Source organism: Canis lupus, chromosome 4, assembly GCF_011100685.1.
Source record: "Canis lupus familiaris isolate Mischka breed German Shepherd chromosome 4, alternate assembly UU_Cfam_GSD_1.0, whole genome shotgun sequence".
NCBI classification, from domain to species: domain Eukaryota; kingdom Metazoa; phylum Chordata; class Mammalia; order Carnivora; family Canidae; genus Canis; species Canis lupus.
The window spans coordinates 79,527,621-79,553,139 of NC_049225.1; the positions used below are offsets into that span (position 1 = coordinate 79,527,621).

General features: G+C 33.8%; 1 long non-coding RNA gene across 2 annotated transcripts; it reads left to right on the plus strand.

The window, feature by feature from the left end:
- The first annotated feature begins 428 nt into the window (after positions 1-428).
- Positions 429-24,662, plus strand: LOC111095736. 2 transcript variants are annotated; one of them, XR_005357658.1, is made up of 5 exons: positions 429-510; positions 4,243-4,331; positions 21,904-22,006; positions 23,701-23,882; positions 24,604-24,662. It is a non-coding gene; the product is annotated as an uncharacterized LOC111095736 (long non-coding RNA). The 2 variants fall into 2 exon arrangements; XR_005357659.1 differs by having other exon boundaries at positions 23,731-23,882.
- Positions 24,663-25,519: the final 857 nt, after the last annotated feature.

Sequence of the window (25,519 nt, forward strand, 5' to 3'; positions counted from 1 at the left end):
AACAATGAAAAAGAGTAAAAAAAACACAAAATGTTGATTGACCTTTTTTACCTTTTAGAGTTAAAATAAACTTTATTGTTTTGTTATTCTATTATTCTTGTTTTCTATTGCACTTACCTTCATTCAATAAATTTACGAGTACTTCTCGTATGATTTTATTAACATATTTAAGAAGAGTACTTTGTTGAATTTTTGCTGTTTAATTTTTACTTTTAATTTTGGAGGATTTTAATTAGAAGTGACAGGGTTTCGACTTGTCTGCTGAAATTATATTTTTAAAATATTTTTTACATTCCCCAAAGGTTGTTTTGTATTTAATATTGCAATTGATTTAGGTGTTGGTTTAATTGCTTGTTTGATTTTAGATAATCTACCTACTCCATCATTTATTTTTCACTTAGAGATCTGCTTACTCTTCTTTTTGGTTGCAGGATCCCATAAGTGAACAAGAACTTGCTACCACTTCCTCATGAGTTTATCCCCCTTGTAACCGGAAGCTAAAGAGTCAAGGTAGGAACAGTCCCAGGAATGGTGATTTCAGCAGGGTTAGTGATCTGTGGTAGTCCTGGGGAGAATCTCATGTAGGACTATACCCCAGACTTTGAGGTCAAATAGAGAATTCTCCAGGCAATGAAATGTCAGCAGTTCCTTCCAGAAGTGTTCAGTGTCACTGGAAAAGCCCCTTCTTTCAAGACCCCTTGCAAGTCAGAGGATCAAATTCTCCCATTGTGGACTTATGATGTTCAGAAGAAAATTTTGAATAGTATTAGAAACTCCAGGTCTCTTCATTACTTTTGAATATTTCCACTTGGTTAAATTATATTCTTTATATCCAGTTGATGGGTGGGCACTTCATTATGGGCTTTGTGGATCACCAGCTTTACCTCTTAGGTCTAAATGGAAGACAGATTCAACAAAGCCTACAGATAATCTTTGTAATTCTAAACACTACAGAAAAATAAATATGCCACCCAAACAAGAACTTCAGAATTACAAAGATTAAAAAAATGCATTCATTGTTGTTAAAATTGAATTGAAAGGGCACCTGGGTGGCTCAGATGGTTAAGCATCTGCCTTCAGCTCAGGTCATGATCTTGGGTTCTAGGATCGAGTCCCCTATCAGGCTCCCAGCTGAGCAGGGAGTCTACTTCTCCCTCTCCTTCTGCCTCTCCTTCTCCCCTGTTCATGCTCCCCCTCTCTCTCTGTATCTCTCTGTCTCAAAGGAATAAATAAAATATTTAAAAATAAATTAATTAAATAAAATTGAACAGAGAAAATGAATCATATCACTATATAGAAATCCTGGATAAAGACTAAAACATAATTTTTAAAATATCCAATAATTAGAAAAGAAAATTAAATATTTCTTAAAGTTTATATACACTTCATAAAATTTTCCTAAAGCGTTATAAATGTTAACATGATTCCACCTCAGATGGTAAAAATTGAACCTAAAAGCATAAGTGTGACTTTTTTACAATGTTACTTCCACTTAAATTCTTGAACTTTTATCAAAGGACTATTTTTTTCCATATTGAAGATTGCTGATGTTATTCAATATTTTGTTTTACTTAAATAAAAATAGTGTATTTTTTTCTTAAAAAAATGAGCAATTTTATACCATTTGGTACATAAATAGTGTCTCTATGAGTGCAAGGGATATATCTGTTTTTACACATTGTTGAATTCCAAACAGCATAATATCTGGCATAGAATGAACTTTTAATACATTCACTTTTGAACTCTGATATTGTATATCTAATATCTAAAAAAACACCAAAACAGCAATAAGTGGAACACATTTTAATCCATACTTAGAAACAAAATATACTGTGCAAAATTGTTGCCCTTGAAACTTAGACTGCAAAATAAATTTCTACAAAAAAGTAAAATAACTACCTTTTATAAACAACAACAACAACAAAAAAAAAGCAAAGGGAAAAAAAAAAAAAGACAACCCAAAAAACAGACTCTTAACTATAGAGAACAAATTGATGGTTAGAGAGGGAAGGTGGGTGGAGGGATGGGTCCAATAGATGAAGGATATGAAGAGTACATTTATCATGACAGACACTCAGTAATGTATAGAATTGTTCAATCACTGTATTGTGCACCTGAAACTAACATAACAGTGCATGTTAACTAAAATAAAATCAAAATTTAAAAAATAACTATGCTTTAATCACATAAAATAAAAATCTCTTATGAAGATAAAATAATAATAAAAGTTATCATTATTATAGCTATACGTTTTGAGTCCATATTAGGTACCAGATGTGTGCTAGAAGCTTCATGGGAATTACACATAAAATTATGTGCAGCTAAACACTAATTGCAAGAAGAAGGTGGGACAGATTAGAGTATAATAAAAGTGGAGAAAGTGATATTTTAAATTTGGCAGCTGATTAGCTGTATTAAGCTGAAAGAAAAAATAAAACCTCAACAGCTGGGAGACTGGTGACATTTTTCATCTTTGGCCAAGTATGTGTTGCTCCAGAAGAGAAGAGAGAGTGGGAAAAAGCCTTAGGCTAGCTATAACTGCATCCAAATGTGCTTGGAAGGGCATCAAGTATAGATTATTTATCAGATTTTAGCCTAAAATTAAATTGTGTTTCATTGCATTCTGTGTAATATAAATATGTGTATCTTAAACATTTATATGTCAAAAATATGGCAGTATAAAAAGCTAACTATCTGGCTTATATCTTAAATTTCTTATACTAAATGACAAACACATATGAGCCATCATTAAACAATGAATTATAATCGAGTAGGGTGGAGTCATTATTTGAAAAGTGGTGAAAAAAGTAACCATGTACTTAATTGTGTTTTGGATACAATATAAGTTTTTAAAGTAAAATTAGATTTTTAAAAAGTCAGAGTAGTGAAATATATTTCACATACAATAACATTTAAATTTAATTGAATTTGAAATTCCAGCAAGTTTGAAAAATATATGCATTTTATATAACAATTACCGCATCATCACAAATGTTCCCTTATGCCCTTTTTTAGTAAATCTCTCCCTCCAACCAAACCCTGTCAGCTAGCCTTTTTTGCTGGGATTATTTCATTAGTTTTAAAAATGGTTTTATATATTTATTTAGAGAGATTGAAAGAGAGAGTTCACTTTTAAGCAGGTGTGAGGGGTGGGGAGGAGCAGAGTGGGAGGGAGAGGAGAGAATCTCCAGTAGACTCTGCCCACACAGGGCTTGATCCCAGGACCCTGATATGACCTGAGCCCAAACCAACAGTCCATCACTTAACCGACCGGAGCCACTTAGGTGCCCCTATTTTACGGTTTTTGAGACCCATCTCTGTCTGCATATTATTAACAATTTGGTCTCTCTTACTGTCAAGTAATATTCCATTGTATGCACACACCAGAGTTTATCTATTTGTCAGTTGAGGAATATTTAACTTTTTGGCGGTCTATAGTGATTATGAAAAACACTAGTATACATTTAAATACAGGTGTTTGTGTGGATTTAAATTTTAAGTTCTCTTGGGTAAACAACTAGATATAAAATTAGAGGGTAATAGGGTAAATATATGTTCAATTTATTGACAGTTTTTCAAAGTAGAGTTTTTATTTTGGGCTTCCATCAGCAACATATGAGAGTATCAATTAGAGAACATTTTGATCAATATTTGAATTTTACTTTGTTGATTTTAGCCATCACGATAGTATTTGGTGATATCACATTGTGTTTTTGTTTTTGTTTCTGTCTTTGTTTTAAATATTTTTATTTATTTATCCATAAGAGACACAGAGAGAGAGGCAGAGACACAGGCAGAAGGGGAAGCCCGATGTGGGACTCGATCCTGGGACCAGGATCACAACCTGAGTGGAAGGCAGATCCTCAATCACTGAGCTACTCAGGCGTCCCTCACATTATGGTTTTGTCATTTATTTAATAACTGATGATATTGACCATCTCTTCATGTTTATTTGCAATCAATGTATCTATTTTAGTAAAATGTTCAAATTGTTCAAATTATTATTGTTTTCTTCATATATTGGATATATGTATTGAATATATATACACATCATATATTATATTCTATGTGTATTCTATATCTGTATCTATATCTATATCTATATCATCTATATCTATATTGTGGCTTGATTTTTCACCTTTATAACAAGGGTCTTTTGATGCAAAATTTCTAATTTTGATGAAGTATAATTTGTCACTGTTTTTGTGCATATGTCTCAATGTATGAAAATTTTGCCCTCAGAAATGGAGACCAAAAACTTAGAATTATTTCAGTGGAAAAAACAGAAGACCAAAAGGTGAAATTTGCTTGGAGTGTCATTTTGTCACCAGGTATGATTTATAATAAATATATAAAAAGACATTACTGTCTTTTATGTTGTCACAGTTATAGAATGTTTGCAGACTATGAATTTATAAATATATCCATAGTATTAAACTTTAATTATTATTATTTTCAGGATATTCTAGAGTTTCCAATTATAAATTCATAAGATTCCATCAGCATTATTTACATATTTATACATTTTTACATATTTACAGCATGATAACCAAGAACATACTCCCAGGAGTCAAAGAGCTTGAGTCTCAACCTTCAATCAGTCTTATTCAAGATGCGCAGCTTTAGAATATTTACTTAACTTCAGAGTGTCTTTTTTGACGTGTCAGCAAAATCAGAGACTTTCAGACTTTCGCAGTTCAGAGCGTCCTCAGTTACCATTCTTTTGTCCTGACACACGAAATCAAAAGAAATACCTAACAGTTCCATTTATTGAGTAGTGATTTCTATTAAAGTTCAAAGTATTTATGTCTTGACAAATTAATAGTCATTTGAAAAAAACATAATCTCTTTAAAGTAACAGAGAAATACTGTTCTTTAATTATTAACTTTGCTCTTACCTACAATCAGTAATGATAGCAAGAATTTTCTTTTATTCACTATATTGCCTGTTGCATTAAAAAAAAAATACCAGTACTTATTAAATACTATTCACAGTATTCACCTTGTAAAATACTGGACTCTGATTCAACACCACCACTCTCATTTCCTGTTCTATATTGATTTTTGCATTGTACTTGCCTTTTACATAAAGGCCTCTAAAAACCCAGCTTTCCAAAAACATGACCTGGAGAGAAGTGTAATGCAATCTAATCTTAAAACAGTGATTTCTAACCGGTAATTCACATGATGTGTGGCAAGTCTCCAGTATTGCCGTGTCTCCCTTTAAATTTAAAATACTCCCTGTGAATTTTCTGCGTGCCTTGGGGGCACCTTTGTACTCAAAATATTTCTCATCATCCCCATTTCTACATTTAATAAAACTAGGTACTCAGAAATATTGATTATTATTCTCACTTCTTTACTTTACCAAGCTTTTCTCCTTACCCTGCAAGGCTAATATTTATTAATATCCAGATTCTTAGAGGATTAGTCCAGTGATTTGCCATGGCAGATGCATAAGAATTGAACGGTCTATGGCCTGAAATATATGTCCAGTGTTCCAAAATATGTCCAAGCTGAAGACTAAAATTCAGATGTCTACATTCCCAATCCAGTACATTGTTCAGGACAATTTTCTCAAAGCAATATTGGTAGACAGTATGACAATAATGGAGGGATGTTCTGTGTCCCTTCTGATAATAACTACACAAAATATCTTGTCTATGTCCCTATACTGTTCACTCCAGCAACAACAGCCCTATCTACAGGGTTATCAATCTGCAACACTGTGGATAATCATAATCTGTGATGATTAAACTGTATATCTCCTTAAGAAATATTTTATTAAATAAATTAAGTTGCATATGGATACATTCAATAAGGAATACTTTATCAATGTTCAGTTATAAATATGTCCACTTTTACATCATGCTTCCTTCTTTGAACTCAGGATTTTTTGAAGTTTAAGTACTGAGATTTAAACGTGTTGTCAATTATTTTAACTTAATCGCAGTCTCATCAAAGAACAAATTCCTGTTTGTCATTTTTTTAAAAGAGCGTTGAGATTCTCTTTATAGTCTAGCCCATGCTAAAATAGCATGTTGCACATAATTGAAAATCATCCATATTTCTATACCTTTAATGTAGTGGCTTCTATTTGTATCTTCAATCATTGGCTTCTATTTGTATCTTCGATCATTGCTATTAGTTGTGTTTTCCAATTGTCTAAGTCCTTCTCATACTTTCCCACCTGATTTATTATCACGAGAAAAATGTTAAAATCTCATATTTTGATTGTATATTTGTCTTTTAATTATGTTGATTTTTTTGCTTCATATTTTGTTGAGGCTTTATTAGCTGCATATTACATTAGAATTGTTATACTTTTCTTTTTTTTTTAGTTTTAAAGATTTTATTTATTTATTCATAGAGACACAGCTAGAGAGAGAGGCAGAGACACATGCAGAGGGAGAAGCAGGCTCCTTGCAGGGAGCCCGATGTGGGACTCGATCCTGGGTCTCCAGGATCACGCCCTGGGCTGAAGGCGATGCTAAACCGCTGCGCCACCGGGGCTGCCCTGTTATACTTTTCCAGTAATTTTATATTTTGCTCACTTTCAGTGATTTCTTTTATCAAAATCAATGGCATTTTATATAAGATGATTTTATCTAATATTAATAGGACTAATCCATTATTATCTGGCTTACAGATATATGTGGATATTTAGCTACCTACCTTACCTATCTTCAATCGCATATTTTAACTTTCTATATCATTTTGCTTTGGATGCGTCTTTAATAATCTGAATACTAGTTAATTTATATTTTCTATTCAGTTTTTAGTTATCTCTCTTTTCCTTTTAGAAAGTGAGAAAAAGGGATCCCTGAGTGGCGCAGCGGTTTGGCGCCTGCCTTTGGCCCAGGGCGCGATCCTGGAGACCCTGGGATCGAATCCCACATCGGGCTCCCTGCATGGAGCCTGCTTCTCCCTCTGCCTGTGTCTCTGCCTCTCTCTGTCTCTCTCTTTCTGTGTCTCTCATCTTTAAATCTTAAAAAAAAAAAAAAAAGGCATTACCAGAAAAGTATATTTTTGATTTAATTAATTGTGTTATAGTTAAAAACAAATACAGTTGTTGAAAAACATAGTTATTTAATGATTAATGCCTAATTCTGAAAAATAAATTAATTAAATGAGCTAAGCAACAGCAAGGATTCCACCAAATGTCATTTTATCTTTCCAGTCATGAATAGTGCCTGGCACAATGTAGGTGCTCAACACTGACTCAAAGACATATAATTGACTTCAGTGAAACAGAATTTTAAAAGAAAGTTGCTTGTAGGTTTTAACAAATGGATGGTTATATAAAATACTTACCCCCCAAATTAGAAAAAAAAAAAAAAAGATTCAGAAATATTTTAAAAAGTGTGATGATGAGACTTTTTAAAGACCACATTAAAAAAAATAAAGACCACATAAATGTAGTTAACACAGCAAGTTCATTAAATTTAATGTTTTTAAAATTGAAATATAGTTGGTATGTAACATCATATAAGCTTAAAGTGTAAATCATTAAACTTAGAGTTTTCCTACAATACTCAACTTATAAGTTTATTGGATATTATGAGAACATGAAATAAATAATCAGAACATCAGCCTTTGAGATGAGGTAGCCTTACCACACTTTATTTTCTACACAAAATAATGGAATCTATGTTAGCCCATAGTTCAGACTTCCCTGCATAAACTGTACTGGCAATTACCATAAAAACAAGATTGCCTAATAAAAATGAATCCACTGTTTGGAATAAGACTTGCCTTTTATTGAAGTCAGAGTCATCACATTTCTTCTACCCAACTTCTTGAATAATAAGAATTTCTACTTTCTTTAATGTTCTGAGAATTTTCTTTCTGAAAAACATAAAGGCATATTATCATGCAGAGGAAAAGGTTTGAGCTTCTATTGTGAATGTGCTGCAATATTCCATTTAAATAAAGTTGATTCAGCACAAGTTTTCTAGATACTAGCAATTTTATAGTTTGAATAAATGTAAGATACTTGCCTGGGTTGACTCTCTCATTATATTCATGCTTTCTATCATGAAAGACTGTCTCAGGATCTTTGTTAAGGTACGTTTTGGAAAGAAAGACACAATAAAAAGGTATTATTACTTCTTTTCTTTCATAGATGTGATATAAATACACCTTTGACTATTAACAGATAGGAGTCATGGATTCAAGAGGCTTCTATTGCTTAATATTTTAAAATCTCACATTATTGTATATAAAAAGAATTTATTAGACTTTTGAATAATCTAAGGATTTTAAAAACTATGTCATTCAAGAATTTTCTAAAATGTTGAAGTCTTCCTTATAAGGTATCATTTTATCCCCCATTAGATTATTAAATCTAGTACTAAATTATTTGTCACAATAATGAAAATGATTGGGATATTTTGAAAGCAAACTTTTTTGGTCATTACTAATTTTAACAAATTCATTAATATTGAAACGTGAATAAAAATAAAAATATGAGTGTATAGATTATGATGATGCTGTGAATATAATTGAAATGAAAATCATAAGAGGAAGTTTTGTTTTAAAAATAACAGAGCATGGGCACCTGGGTGGCTCAGTAGGTTGAGTGTCCAACTCTTAGTTTTGGTTCAGGTCATAATCTCAGGGTCTCCGGTGGGGCTTAGCACTCAGCAGGGAGTCTGCTTGAAGAATCTCTCCCTCCACCCTTCCTCCTGCTTGTGCTCTCTCTTTTTCTAAAATAAATACATGGTTTTAAAAATAAAAATAATAAAAATAATGGAGCCAGAGTGAGATCTTCCATAATAAAAATTCTTCACTGGAAACTTTACTTGTTTGGAAATCTAATATTAGGTTAAGATGTTAATATTAGACAGAAACCACTTTCTGTCTTATACTTTTAATCACATTAGTGAGCAGTACTATATACCATAACAGCTAAAACTTGTCCTTTTATGTCAGAAAGTTCAAGAGTCTGTTAATTACATAAAGTTGACTAAGCTACTTAGCCTCTCTCTGACCAATTCCTTATCTTTAATTTAATGAAAATATTAGTACTTATTTCAAAGGATGGTTGTGGAGTTTAATTGAGATATAATGTGCAAACAGTTAAAATAATGCTAGGTACAAATTAATGCTGAATAGGCGTTAGCTTCTTATTATCAGTTAATATTTTAATACTTAAAAAAATCCCCATTCTGTCAAATAGTTTATTCCTGAAAAAGCACAAAATTAGTATGTGTTGTCTAGATTTTTAAAAATCACAAGAAAAATGAATCTTGTAAATCTTAGAGACTTTGGGGCAAGATTGGGTTGCTGTGTATCTCAAAGTAGGTAGAAGCTTGTGGCAGGCACAGCAGATTTCATATAGAATAACCTTATTAATGTACTCTGATTCTGTTTATGCCCCTCTCCCACCACCCCAGCCACTTAAACATATTCCAATGCTCCTCTTTTTGTAAAATTAAATATGACCATATTGCAGAAGGCCTGGCCATGGGAAGTATTGGCAACAGTCCTTCCCACAGCCTCATTCAAAGAAAGCCTTGGCTTCTCTTTTACTTTCTTCCTTCTTAATGCCTGGTAGTGTCCTACTCGTCTTGCCATGAGAGTGAAAGTAACATGTATGAAGATGGAAGATGACAATTCAAGTAGTGGAGGACGGTCATATTCTGAGACCGTGTTAAGCCACAGTACCAGGGCTGAACGATTTACATCTGAGCTTTGTGTTGGTCAAGTATTTGCCTCTGTGATTAAGCCCCTGTAAGAACTCCTTTTCATTATGTGCAGTGTGATGTAATTCCTAATTGACACAAAATTGATGGATGGAGGAGATAGTAAAGGTGCAAAGATTCCCTGTGCATACCAAAAATGTAACCTTTTCTCCTTAACGGGATTCTGCTGCTCTTACCAACTTCCTTTGCCATTGCAATGCTTCTTTTTGCTAATTGTCTCTTACCAACATCCTAGCTGTCCCTTTTCTCTGCTATTCTATCTTCCACTTGATCTTTGATCCTTGGGATTTATGGCAGACTCTTATAGAAATAGCTCTTAAAGCATCATGTATCCTTGTGTCCATACCCTTGTATAGTTTCTACCCACACTGGCTGGGATTGGTCACGTGACTTTCTTTGATCAATGAGATATCAGCAAATACCATGCAAGCAGAGATTTGAGAAATAATGATCACTGAGAATTGACTTTTCTTTGCCTGTTTCTAGAAACAGTTCCCCATTAAAAAAAAAAAAAAAAAAGAAAAATTCCCTGGCTAACCTGATGAAAATGTGTGACCTGGGAAACAGCGAGAACCAACTGCCAATTGGATGAGTGAGGCTTTAAAAGCCAAAATATCCAGACCCGGACAAAGTGCTGAGTAATAATATCAATTGAAACCAGCCAAAAAAACTATCCAGTGGAATTCAAACCAAATTACTAACACAAGGGAATGTAAACAGTAATTGTGTTAATTTTAAAGCCACTTAGTTTTGGGTTGGCTTATTATACCGATAAATGATACAAGTTTGTGAAAGTGTCTTTTATGATCTTCTATTATATGGCTGTATTCTCTCTCCTTCACTCTCAAATGGATATCATCAAACTATATTTCTTTCCTACCCTCCACACCCTCATTTCCAACTTCCTTCTCAACACCTCAATGAGAATGTTACCCATACAAGGACTTCAAACAAAACATTCCTAAATCTCCCTTATAAGTATTCCTAATCTGCCTTAGCTCCCTCTTCTGTGCCTGCATACCTCTTTTCCCAATAACTCACTAAATGAATAGATCAAATAAGAAATCTGTAGGTCATAACTTTCCCCTCTCCCATGTTTCACACATCCAAATGACCACATCCTACAATTTTTCACGAAACAGTTCTTTTATATCCAGTTATCTTCAACTCCATTGCCTATTACCATTGTTAAAGTAGGCAGTTAGTTAGGTTCTAATAAGACACCTGGAAGTCAGCAATAGGAAGTCATGACCTGCTATTGGAAATGTCAGAAGCCTGTTCTGATAGCACTCCATAAGAAGTCAGATCAAACCAGACAGGCCAAAGATAGCAAGTGCCTTGGCAAGAAACCCCGAACCAAATTAGGAAGAAGAAGCCTGAAACCCTGCTTCCCTGCTGTAGGTAATGAATACCCTGTCCCTAATTAGCAAATGATGATTTAAGGTGGAAACCCAAACCCCAGGACAGAGTGCTGTCTTTCTCTCTCTTGTCTCTCCCACTGTTATCTCTCAAGAGTATACTTCTCACTTTAATAAGCCTTCCTGCTCATGTTCCTTATCACTGTGCTGCATGTCTATCCTTAAATTCATTTTTGTGACCAAAGAACCTCCAGTATCTCCTTCAGGTCTGGCTGGGTCAAGGCCCCAGTGCCCAGAATTTCCCCAATTCACCCAACAACACCATCCAAGGCAAAATCATTTCTCTCTCTCTGACAGGAGAAAAAAAATCCATCTATCCAATTCCCATAGAACTCTTATTTCCTCTTCAATCCATTCTACAAACCATTGCAAAATCAAATCTCAAATGCAGACATGATTACATAATACTGCATTATATTCCCACTGTCTTTGAATTAAACAAACCACATATTCATAGGATTGGGAAGTTTTTACATGAGAATTTCCCTGTTGGTTTCCACAGCCTAAATTTCTGTCATTCCCCTCTCTCTGTATGTTCTATTTTAAGCCATATTAAGCTTCTTTCATTGCTTTTAAGGCATCACATCTTTTTCTGTGTAATTTTGCTTTTGTGATTATGCAATTTCATCTACAAAAAAAAAAAATCCACCTTCTCTCTCCATCAAGATCTATTTTGTCTATCTTTTGCTGCTCAGTTTAAGCTTCACTCAATTTAGGAGACTTTGGATGATACCTCCTCCAACTTCAGGCCATGCAAATAAAAATGGTGTGATGAAAACTACTTAAAACTAGATGGGGGGGGTGGTTAGGGGAACAAAAACAAAATCCAAGCAAACACATTTTTATTTAGCATGCATTGATTTCTATCGTTTATTTACTTATTTTTTTAAATTGTATTCCTTTTTTTTTTTAATTTTTATTTATTTATGATAGTCACAGAGAGAGAGAGAGGCAGAGACACAGGCAGAGGGAGAAGCAGGCTCCATGCACCGGGAGCCCGATGTGGGATTCAATCCCGGGTCTCCAGGATCGCGCCCTGGGCCAAAGGCTGCACCACCCAGGGATCCCGATTTCTATCGTTTAAATATTCCCACCATGGTTTACAAGTAACATGACATCAGCTGGTCTGCAAAATTCCTAAAATGTGAACAAACAACTTGACCTCATGAGCTGTCACATACCAGGCCCAGCACAACACTTTCTGTGGAGTCCTACATTTCTGTCAGGATGCCCAGTGCACTGTCAGTATGAAGGAACCTTAGTGTTAAGATCCATTTCTTCTCTTCTCACTTTTGTATTTCTAATGGACAGCATAGTGCTCCATCCATAGGATATAACTCACAAAAATGTATTGGGTGCAAGAAAGAAGGAATGCATAAATGATGCTTCCCTGGCTTCCAGGGTTCCATACATTTAGAGGGCTAAATAGTATCTGAAAGTAAACATCCACACCCTTCTGTTCCAGACTACCCAGATAAGTATACTTGGAAAACAAATAGAAATTAATTTATATAAGTTGAAAATGCTTAGCTGATGATTCTGATTCAACCAGTGTTAAAATTCATTGTTTTAAAATTATGTATTTTGCAAACATATGTATCAGCCAAAAATAGATGGCATTGAGGAAATAGTTTTTTTTAAAGATCTTATTTATTTATTCATGAGAGATACTAAGAGAGAGAGAGAGGCAGAGACACAGGCAGAGGGAGAAGCAGACTCCTCGCAGGGAGCCTAATGTGGGACTCAATCCTGGGGCCCTGGGATCATGCCCTGAGTCAAAGGCAGACACTCAACCACTGAACCACCCAACCATCCCCCACTGAGCCACCCAAGTGTCCCGCATTGAGGAAATAATTAAGACAACTTTTAAACTATATTATGCAAGGACTTTTGTATGCATGACTTAAAACAACTGAGCCTCACAGATTTAGTTGCACACCTAGTTAACTGGGAGAGAAAAAATTGGAACTAAATGATGATGGATGCATAACCCAGTCTCTTTCAACTGCTCTATCATTTGTAGTCTTAAGTATTTGAAATAAAATGATCTTGATTACTGTTGAAAAGTTGCTTAAACAAGTATAATTTACTGGAGATTGACTATAGAATAGGAAGTCAACAGGAGAGTCAATGAGTATAAGCACATTTTAGAAACTTTGGAAGAATAATTCCAAGAGCATGCACATGATCTGAGCCACCATGAAACTGATCCCAAGGTATGTAATGGTCATGATTGCAAGTAAAATGATAGTTTTGTTAATGAACAGTAAAAATATTATTTACTAAATTACCATATTTTCATGATTCTAAGATAAACCTTTTTAATTTTCCTGCCCCTGAAATTCATATACAATAAATAAAACACACTGGATTAAAATTTAATTCTGGCATCTGCTTCCATCTTGGTAATACACAAAAACAAGGGTATCATCGAGTTGATAAATTATAGCAATGATATTATGTCATAGTAGATATCATTTTACACATGAGATAATATTACAAAAATACCTTTTTTTTTTTTTCAAAATTCTGATCCAGAATAGCAAAATGAAAGAGTTGGAGGTAATAAATATTAGATTAAAATTAAAACAATATGGTCAGGGGAAATGCAAATAAAATTATAGTGGTTAAAATGGCATTTATTCAGTTCCCACTATGGCTTTAAGGCATGAGGGTAGGAATATTCAGAAGCTATTTTATATGTACAATCATTTCACTAGTGTACTTTTTTTTTGGCCACATGTTTATAACATTTGGTTATTGCACAGAGGCGGACAGAGACAGAGAGATAGGGGGAGAGAAAAGGTCTGAAATTAAGCTAAATGTTAAAAAGGATAGGCGTGAGCAATCAAGATAAATAGTATTTCTAAAAATGTGATCTGGGAATCATATCCATAATAATTACCTGGCATGCTTGTTAAAAATGAAGATTCTTTGGCTGAGACCCAAACCTACTGAATCATAAAATCTGTGGATGAGAAGTAGAAGACTGATTTTTAACAAGCTTTCCAGCAAGTTTTATGCAGAGTAGAGTTTGAAAAAACCTTTTTAGTAGGAAAGAGAAAAAAATAGCAAAAAAAATAAGATGAACACGGGATTTTACACCATAATTTCAATCACACAATAGGAACTTCCTGTTAAGTATGCTGAGTGAGCACTTAAAATTATGTTTTCATATGAAAACATTTTTTAAAGTGCCTACATATCAATGGAGTCATGAAGAGCTACTTAGCTATAGAACAGAGGGGTAGATAATATTAAACTGTATGTGTTATTGAAATATTTGATCTCCCTCTGCCTCTCTCTCTCTCTCTCTCTCTCTCTCTTTGTGTCTCTGAATGAATAAATAAAATCTTAAAAAAAAAAAAAAAGAGAGAGAGACACCTGGGTGGCTCAGCAGTTGAGCATCTGCCTTTAGCCCAGGGTGTGATCCTGGAGACCCAGGAGCGAGTCCCACATCGCTCTCTGCATAGAGCTTGTTTCTCCCTCTGCCTCTGTCTCTGCCTCTCTCTCTCTCTGTTTCTCTCTCTCTCTCTCTCTCTCTGTGTCCCTAATGAGTGAATAAATAAAATATTTTTTTAAAAAAGAAGTACTTGATACAATGTTATTTCCTTTCCCCTAAAGAATATAAATTTACGGTTGAATGTTCTCAGAAATTGTGGTTTGAAAGATTCACATATTTTTCACATTTTTAAACCAGCATTGTAACATACGTATTTTGTCAATGTGGAGCCATTTACAATGCTACAATTCCATGAGAAAAAAATTAACAAACATTATATGTGTTTCAGTTTGTTAGTGAAGTTGTATTCATAAATTACAGAAAGGTGTTATATATGTGTTGCTTAAAACTGAGTATGAGCAACAAAGTTATGAGTGAACTTATCAGCAAGGAGTTATGTGTTAACGTGAACACATATAAATCGCTTAAATATATGCTATCTCTTAAAGAAATGTAATGTGGTATGTCGAAAAAGAGAATTTAAAAATTGAAATTTGTCTTAATTCATTACATTTTTGCTAAACTACAAGATACTATCTGAATTTTTAAGACTTGTCTGAAAATTTTTGTTATAAAAGATGACAAAATAACCTTGATTTTCTTACTTACTCTCAATTATTTTGTTACTCTGTTGTATTACCTAGATAATCTATTTTTTAAAAATTTTATTTAACTTATTTTAAAGAGACAGAGAAAATGAGAGAGAGCACGAGCAGGGGGTGAAGGGCAAAGGGAGACAGAAAGCAGATCCCTGCCTACTGAACCACCCAGCACCCCCCCCAAATAATTTTTATTATTTACATATGCCATTAAAATATTTTAATGAGAAATTGCATTGTTATCCCATCTTGGAGAAAACACGATCAAAAATAATTTCAATGTAAATTTGCCATTCTTTAAATAAAAATTTTAATCTTTTTCTTTACCTAACCACATATATTGCTATTTAAAATTTTTTGTAGGTGATAGCATATCTAATACGAATGTCCCATGTTTGGACAGAAATGAAAGACTTCCTATAATTCAGAAGCTTTATATTAGCATAGACAACTTTTATTTACTTCAATTTCATGTGAAGAGTCAAGGACAGAAATGAAACCCAAGGCGGGGAAATAAAGTGTCTTTGGTCTACATTTTCTGAGTGGAAGTTTGCTTGGTACCATATTTCTCTCTTATTTTCCTGATCAACTTCAAGGAGAAGAATATCTTCTCAAGTCAAGATTATGCAAGAGTAACATATTAGCTATGAATTGGTTCAGACAGCTTTCTAACCATTTAAAATTGCTCAGAAATACATAAAAGCCATGATGTTAAAGGGAAAACTCTTTCTAAGCTTGCTATGTTCTTGATCTATAAAGTAGGGCAGCTAAAATAAAAAAAGTCAAAGTTTAAATAAATTGTGCTTTTTCTACTTGTGCTTATTTAGCAGAATTCTTAAAAGAACAAGTCCACAGACATAAGAAAAATGACATCAGGACATAAGAAAATATTGTTAAATTTAAACAAGTATATTTTTTGACACTTATAGGGAACTGATTAAATATAGTTTTGAACTGAAGTGAATGCCAAAGTCATTTTGTAGATCTTTGCCTTTGCTGATTGTCCATAAGTGGCAGTTTCCTTACATTGTATAATGCACACACGTATGTATGTACAAAACACACTTGGAAAAGGACTTGAGTCTTATAATTTTACTTTTTAACTTTCTGTTAAAAGATACGTTTCTTCTTTTCATGTCATTAAAGAATCTCATATATGTACATTGTCTTTAGTATGCTGAGCAAAATTTACCTTTCTGTGAGGAATCCTGTTTTGTCATAACAACAACAAAACCCAAACAAAACCAACAGGAAACAACAACAACAACAAAAAAATCCATGGCACTTTTAACAATCCTCATGACATACCAATGTTGCATATCAATAGGATGAGTACTAATGCCATACTTTTAAGTTAAAAGTTAAAAAAAAAATCTGAAAAATCTTAATGCATATTTTATATTTCACTTTTGATTTTTCACTACAAATTTCACCACCTCCTTTGAATCAAAAGAATAATAAACTACAAAATCCATTTTATAAAATGATGTTATTTGTGTCTGATTATGGCCGACTCCGTGCAATCGCTCCAAATTTGTTTCATGAGGAAATTGTACCTTGGCACTGCCAAAGAAAAATTGTACCCAGTGGAGTTAAACAGGCAAGGAAGATGGGGTTTTTTAGGTCTATTTCAATAGGGAAGAGAGATTGAACCAAACTACACTGAAAAAAAAAGCAAGAAATTTTTAAGTGCTGTGAGCTAATGGAAAAATACTGGAACCTTGGGAGAGAGATTGTCGATATGATTAGGTCATCTGTGTGTGCTAATTGGCTCTTAAGTTAGGCTCCTAGTCTGTCACAGAGTGGGATAGAGTGTCTTTCCTGAGGGTTACATTTCAAAGAGCTGGCTCCCAGGTTCTTGAATGAGGCATCAGTGGGTTACAAACCTGTACAGAGGAGGAGAGAAGATTTACATCTCAGAGGGGCAGAGAAAGAATTTTCAATCAGAAGTTTTCTTAAGTAAATGTTCTAAGGAAAGGGTGGTCAGAGACAGGGTCAGGAAGAAAGCTGTCTAAAGATTTGTCAAACTGAGGGAAACATTAAAACCATCTTTAGTCAAAATAGGATAGAGGAACACACCAGCTTCATTTACATGCTACGTCTTCGGAGAGAAGGCCAGGGGGAAAGTGGAGCCACTTGAAGACAGTTTGGATACCTGAACCTTAAAGTCCTTTTCCTACAATGCTTCTGCTTTGTGAGTCAAATAGTTTTTCTGCTCCAAGAAACCTTTAAAAAACTCCCTTTACTCTTCCGCTATTTGACTTAGATGTCTGTTCTCTGTGCTCCCAAGCAATCTGGCCGTATTTCTTTCAAAGTACTTGTACTAGAAATGCAATTTTGGAGGCCAGTTTTATCTTCCCATCAACCCTGAACATTTTTAGGCCAAGAGACTATGAATCCCCAGCAACAAGTTAAGTGTCACACATAGTAGGTACATAATAATGAGTGCTGAATAAAGGAGACCGAGGTCTTTCACATCAAATAGTTTGAAGTCAGTTTGTGTAATGAGAATCAAAGATGGACAAAGGGCTCTACAAAGTCCCTTAAACCTTGAGTCTTTAAACATTTATTCTGTTACTTTGAGCAGTAAGGCCAACCCTATTAGAGAGCATTATAAATGAAAAATATGCAAACGTTTAAAAATAGCCCAGTTTTAACGGGGATTATAACAAAATCGAATATGAGCTTAACTTTGAATGTGTTGGCTTTTATGTTTCAAGTTAAATCCATGATACCATTTGAAACTATCTTTTGGAATGCAAATCAACACCAGTACTGCTGAGCCTAGTGAAATTTAATGAAAATAATAACAGAAAAGACCTTACAATGTATGCTGAATTCTATTTTAACATAGTAAGTAGACTCGAGGTGGTCTTTATTATGATGATGATTAACTGATTGAATACAAATACAACCTTACTTATCCTTTCTTTTAAACTTAGATATAAGGATAGTTGTATAATTTCTAACACAAAGAATAAATAGAACCAAATTTAACTAGCCAACCAGAATACCCATATTTCACATTTCACCTAGAAGATTGTAAGAATCAGTAATTTCAAATATTTTATTTGGTTGGATAATACTCATTGTGTTCTGAATAAAATTTTAAAGATTTCAAAGTCAATCTCCATATTTAAATATGTAAAATCCATTGTTAATAATGTACAGAAACCCAATTATTTTTTATGCAACTATTTTTCATGGAACTGAATTTTTTTCTCACACATTGCCTTAGAATATTTCACAGTAATTAGAAATGATTTTAAATATACACTTGATCTAAAGTGTTCCTTTATTCCAAACTCACTGTTTTATAAACATTTTAACTCAGACAATAGGGCTAACACTCAACATACTCATTTTTGATATATAGTTTTATTTTAGAAGAAAATAAATTTGTGGGATCCCTGGGTGGCGCAGCGGTTTGGCGCCTGCCTTTGGCCCAGGGCCGATCCCGGAGACCCAGGATCGAATCCCACATCGGGCTCCCGGTGCATGGAGCCTGCTTCTCCCTCTGCCTGTGTCTCTGCCTCTCTCTCTCTCTCTCTGTGACTATCATGAATAAATAAATAAAATCTTTAAAAAAAAAAAAAAGAAGAAAATAAATTTGTATAAACTCTGGTTGTAAGATGCTATATAATGCCTATCAATTGAAAAAATCTTGTAAGAAAGGGAGACTGACAGAGAGAGGAAATCTGAAACTACATAATTACCAACATAGGGGCACACACCTTTCCTAGGGTTTCCTAGGATTTGATCGGTGTGATCGCTCAGTAAATATTTTCTGATATTAAAAATTTCAGACATCAAAGTTTCAATGATTTTCTAATATTCCATGCAATAAATAAATAATGCCTAATTAAAGATTACATTATTGTTGGAAACTTATCATTGTGTCCTTCAATGCCATATGTTAACATTTACATAACCAATGACAAGTGAATGACAGAAAATTCTTTAAATAGCTGACAGGTGGGCAAAGTCAGTATAGTTTCACAGTGGTTAATTCTGTAGTTCAGCAATGCCATGGACAGCTCATCCTTTCTGTGCCATAGCTGTTTTGGCCTTCAGATTAGAAGAGTGACCACAGTGGTGATAGACATTATATGTTGATAGCTGCATCCACCAATTTAAAATATGTCCAACAGGAAAACAAACAAACAAAGAATACTTCTACTTTGTCTTCCTTTAGAGGTTATAACAAAGAACTTCCCAGAGCTCCAGAAGACTTCCTTTCATTGAATTAACGATGAACAAGCCCAACGCCGCCTTTTCAAATGAGTGACTCTGTAGTTAGTTGCTTTACAATAAGGCTCTTCACCTAGAGGAGGGACAGACATAGAATTTACTAAGGGCTGTTAGGAAAAGGTAAACAAATTCAGAGTTCTGCTCCGTATATCTGTCATCTTAGATTTGGAGGATGCTCTAAGTATTTCTTTATAGACAAACTTTGTCATAGATTGTAGCGCTGTTATAAATATTAAATATGACAAGTTCAGACCTACTTATTTACAAAGCTAGTAGAAACAGAAATATTAATATTTAATTAAACAAAATGGAAGAATTTTCTAGGAAACTAGTATTTGTGAATTCTATGTTCCACCGGGTTGCTTGTAGGTTTCTTTTTGTTTGTTTGTTTGTAGGTTTCATACAAATAACGATAAATAGCTCATTTATCACATCATAGAATACATTCAATAGTAATGAGCATAATTAATTTATTCATGTTTCTGAAGGTCTTTATTAAAAATACTTTTATACCAAAAATAGATTTAATATGAGAAAATGACTCTTGTCCAGTTGGGTGCAAGAAAGGGTGTTAGTTATTATGTCTCAGATTTATAAAATAAGCATGTGTATTTATCTTTTTTATCATTCTATATATGTTTTAAGTATTAAATTTATGACACATTCTCTGAGCAGATCCTGAATTCATGAAGTCCTATTGTTACATTTCTAAGTCACGACAAAAGTCAGTAATAACAAACATTGCTTTAAGAGTTATGTGCGAAAAAAAAAAGGTATGTGTGATATAAATTATATTTACATTATTTGGAAAGTAGTGAAGCAGAGCCCTATAGTCACTAGTTGAGTGAGGTAAGAATAATGTTTGTATTAGCTTCTCAAATAACCCACTAATGTTCTTCTACCTTACCTGAGAGAGCACTCCATAAAACTGAAAGATTTGCTACGGATTTTGTTATTTCAACTTTTGAACTCACAATCAAGTTGAAATATTTACCAGTTATAAATTCAATTATGTAAATTATATGGAAAAGACTCATTAATTGGTGCACAATGATACCTCTGTTTTTAAAAGATGCTTCTAGGCAAATTACTTGGATTTATATTGCTTCTAGAACAAAGCATGAAGTAGAAAAGTAAATAGTACTTGTCTTGATTTTTCTATAATACACAAATAAAGGAGGTTGAAACAGGAAGCATAAATAAATAATTCCTTTTATCTCCTAACATGATGTTTGCTACTTACCCTTCCACAAGCTGATGGTGATAAAGAAAAAGAGAGAGAGAAAAATGCAGTGTGTAGTGATTCTCCTGGTTTTGTCCCTGGAACTAAAAATCTGATGCTGTTAATCTGAGTGTAGGTTACAACAACCTACCTGGATATTTCTTTGGTCAATTCAGGCATAACATAAAAATCCTATTGAATTCATTAGGTTCAGCAATGTACTTAGGTATTACAGATACTCTAAACATTAAAGGGATAATAAAGACCTGTAATGAACAATTTTAATGCAATACTGACCTGGGAAATAGGAAACCTGAATATCCTATAAACATTTTAAGACATGATTTCATAATTAGAATTCTTCACATAAAGGAAACTCCAGGTCGAGATGCCTACACTGGTGAATCCTATAAAACATCTGACAAAGAAATGTTGCAAATCCTGCACAAACATTTTTTTTAGAAAATAGAGAAGGAGGGAAATAAATGACTTCTCTTATGGAAACTGATGATAAGTTTTCCACCAGTAAAAGTGAATATCCTTTAAAACCCTTCCAGACACACAAATAAAATGGAAGATCATTTCACAAAAGCTCTCTGCTTCCACAAAATACTAACCACTATTGAAACTGTTAGAGTTCTATAGAACAAAGAAAAGAGGAGATATAGGTGCTATAAATATGAAAGCAAAATAAAATGGAGAGTGGAACGTAAGCGTGAAAGCAGAGCCTAAGAGCAAAGAAGCAAGCATGTATGCACAAGGTGAGCATTCTCTGCGGCCTGCACCAGATCTCTGACCACAGGAATCATCCAACCTCTATGGAGAACTGGTTGGCAGTTTCTTATAAATTTAATATACACTTTCCATGCAGCTGAGAAATTGCACCCCAAGGTATTTATCCACAAGAGATGAAAACTTATGTGTGTGCATATAAAGTACATGTAACAAAAACTTCGCAGGGGCTTTATTTGCAATAGCTAACAATTTGAAAAACTTAAATTCGTCAGCCTGCAAATGGATAAAAAGCGGTGATCTATCCCTACCATGGAATACTCTTCGGCAATGAAATACAATGCACTACTGATACAAATAATGACATGGATGAATCTTAAAACTGTTTAACATGGAGCCACAGAATCCAGATGCAAATATATTTCCCAAAATTCTGTTTATGTGACATTTAGAAAAACTTTATTAAATCTAGGGAAATGGAAAGGAGATCATGCTTCCCTGAGACAGGTGGATCCAATGACAGCAAAGAGGACCAAGGTCTAGGCACAACAAACAGTTTTACATCTCGGTTTGGGGTAGGTACATGGATTTGTATATTTATGAAAATTCATTGAACTATATACTGATTATTAATTTTATAGTAGGTAATGACAATTGACTACCACTAATGTTTAAAAATAACTGTACCTGGACACTTAGAAAACAACAAAGTACACTTTTTGTATTGTAGCAGAAATCCAAGGAAAAAAAGTTACACCAGTATAAATGACAAATATGACAAAATATATAAGAAGAAATACAAATTAAAAGTGATTAAAAATTAAAGTGTTCAGATATTATTAAATTTATTTATAAATGTACTTATGCCATTTAAAATATAAAACTGCAAATTGGGGATCCCTGGGTGGCTCAGAGGTTTAACACCTGCCTTTGGCCCAGGGCGTGGTCCTGGGGTCCTGGGATCGAGTCCCACATCGAGTTCCCTGCATGGAGCCTGCTTCTCCCTCTGCCTGTGTCTCTGCCTCTGTGTGTGTGTGTGTATGTGTGTGTGTGTGTGTGTGTGTGTCTCATGCATAAATAAATAAAATCTAAAAAAAAAAAAAAACCCTGCAAATCACTCTTTGGAAGAAAATATATGCCACACCTATTTCTCACATATAACTTGATCTGGAGAATTTATCACAAATTAATAAAAAGAAGATAGCCCAGTACAATTCAGACAATGGTTCGAGCAAGTATTTCATAAAATATGATATATGGCAATATGTGCATTTAAAAAAAGCTCAGTATCGTTTTTCATTACAGAAATAAAAAACTAAAGCACAATGAACTACCAATAAACATCTGTTAGAATGACTCAATTAAAAGAGGTAACAACTTCAAATGTCAGGAATAGGAATCAATTTGAACTATTTTGCTGTTGGGATTGTAAATGCTACAACCACTCTGTAGAACTGTTCGGCATTTTCTTATGAAGTTAAACACACATCATATTGCCAACAATTCCACTCCTAGGTATTATTCAAAGATAAATGAAAATATATATTCACAATAAATACTTGTACAGGATATTCATAGCAGTGTTAATCATGAGAGGCAAAAACATTATAACCCAGGTCCATTAACAGATAACTGGCTAAGCGTATTTTCATACAGTCACCCTTTTGAAGACTACTCAGTGGTAAAAATAATCAAAATATTTATGCAATGGAAAGACTACATCTCTGAAATACACTGAGTAACAAAGGTCATGCACAAAAGAAGAGACATTGTGTGATTGTGTTTATTTGAAATCCCTAGGACAAGTGAAAGCTTGTCGATGACAGGAAGCAGATTTAGTGGTACTGAATGTAACTTTGACTACGAACTGGTGCTCTCAGAGGTACAGCATTGGACTCTATTTTGATTAGTGTGGTGGTTACACATGCGTATGCATTGTCCAATCTAATCTAATGAAGCATCAAAATGTGTTTTATTTCTTGCACAATAGGCCTTAATCAAGTTTACAAAATTAAAAGTAATAATGAGTAAAAACGAACTAAGTGGAGAGAAAAACAGGTGAGTGTTTTCGTGGAACAAGATGTGATTAAATATGTGCAAAAAATGGAAATGTAAAAAAATAGATTATTCATGAGAATTTATGTGGAGAACAAGAAACATGATTGATTTGTTTATTGGTTGATTTTATACCTGAAATTATGATAAAATATGGAAATGTTTTCCTAGAAAATAATTAAAGGAATATATTTTTCTTCTGTTTTCTGTTGAGATATCCTGGAACCTGGATTAATTCACTCAGAAACAAGTACTGGCTATTGAAGATGCATTTTTAAGCAAATTCTCTTTAATAAATAGCTCTGAGGGATCTTGTCTGAATTCCCATACATAATCTCCTGGAAAACACAGCAGGTTAGCCTGCTGCCAGCATAAAACGTTTTGCAACCTGTGTATGTAAGTAAAACAGATGATTATCAAACAAGTGAGTAGAGCATTGATGATAATCTCCAGGCCCATCAAATGACAGCCACCTTGAATAGCATGTGGACATTACATTTCGATATATTGTCTAAAGAATTCTCTGTAATCTAGCAAAATGCTTGACAACATAATTTTGTAATTACTTTAATAGTTACAAAATTTCAAGGTAGCAAATACTATTTAAAAGTTCGATATTTTGTGTTTAGTGCAATATAAGGAGAGACATTTTCCCTGCAATACAACTTTGCACTGGACCTTTATCAGAACACAGAAACTCAATTTTTATCATGTAGGTAATGGGTGTAGGTTCCATTTAAAAGTAATATTTATGACTCAAATAAATTGGGTATGAATAATATAATAATATAATAACCCTTAGGCTAATTGTAATTATATTCCATATTTTCCAATTAAGACAAGTGAGGTTCAGAGTTAAGCAACTCACCCAAGGTCAGTAACTTGGCCCTTGACTTCGGAGTCTGTGCAGTGATGCTCCCCAGTTGACCTGCTGCCAGGTTTTGTAGAAACCTCAAAACTCCCATGATTATTTACTCCCTCACATTGTTTACACCACCACATGAAGAATTTAGATTTATGAATTCCAAGTGCATGGCACCCAAATGATTCTGCTTACATCCTCTTTGTCTTTCTTTTGTAGTGAGTTATCAATTTTTTCTTCTTGTTCCCAAATTAGAAATTATAAAGTGACTCACTCTGAGTAAAAACCAAGGATGTCCCTAGATGAGAGCACACTGATATGGTGAGCAACTTAATAATATTTATATCTTTAATTTTGAACAAAAACTAATGACCAATGGGTCCCAAATGTTTGAGGAAGTTTAATAGTTCCCTAGTGCTGATGGGGACTTTCCAGAAGGGGGAACAACAATCATAATAGATTGACCCCCCCTTTGAAATATATCACCAATTACAGGGAACAGACTCAAATCTACAGGAAGTTATGAAGCTGATGGCAGATAGTATTTCTTTTTTTTAAAAGATTTACTTATTTATTTGGGAAAGAGAGAGCATGAGCAGGAGGGCAGAGGGAGAGGAAGAGAAAATTTCAAGCAGCCTCTACGCTGGGTGTGGAGCCCGATCCAGGCTCCATCTCATGACCCTGAGATCACCTGAGCTGAAACCAAGAGTCACATGCTTAACCAATTATGCTTTCAAGGTGCCACCAGATTGTGCTTTTTTACTATATTTGTTGTTAGTGTATAAAATTGAACCTAATTTGTAGTTGTTGATTTAATGTCCTAGAACTCTACTGAATCTGTTTAGTTCCAACAGCATTTTTGGTTGAGTCTTTATGATTTTCTCTATATAAGGCAAGATGAGGATTAAACATAAATGGAATTAAGATAGTTATAAGATAATAAGTCAAGAGATGTAAAATATAGTATAGGGAATATAGTCAATAAGATTGTAATAACTTTGTATGGTGACAGATGGTGACTAGCTATGATGTGAGCACTTGGTAATGTATAAAATTGTTGAATCAATAGGTTGTACACCTGACACTAATATAACACTGTATGTTAATTATATTTCAATTAAAAAAAAAAACAGATCACATAATCTGCAAACAGACAATTTTATTTTTTCTT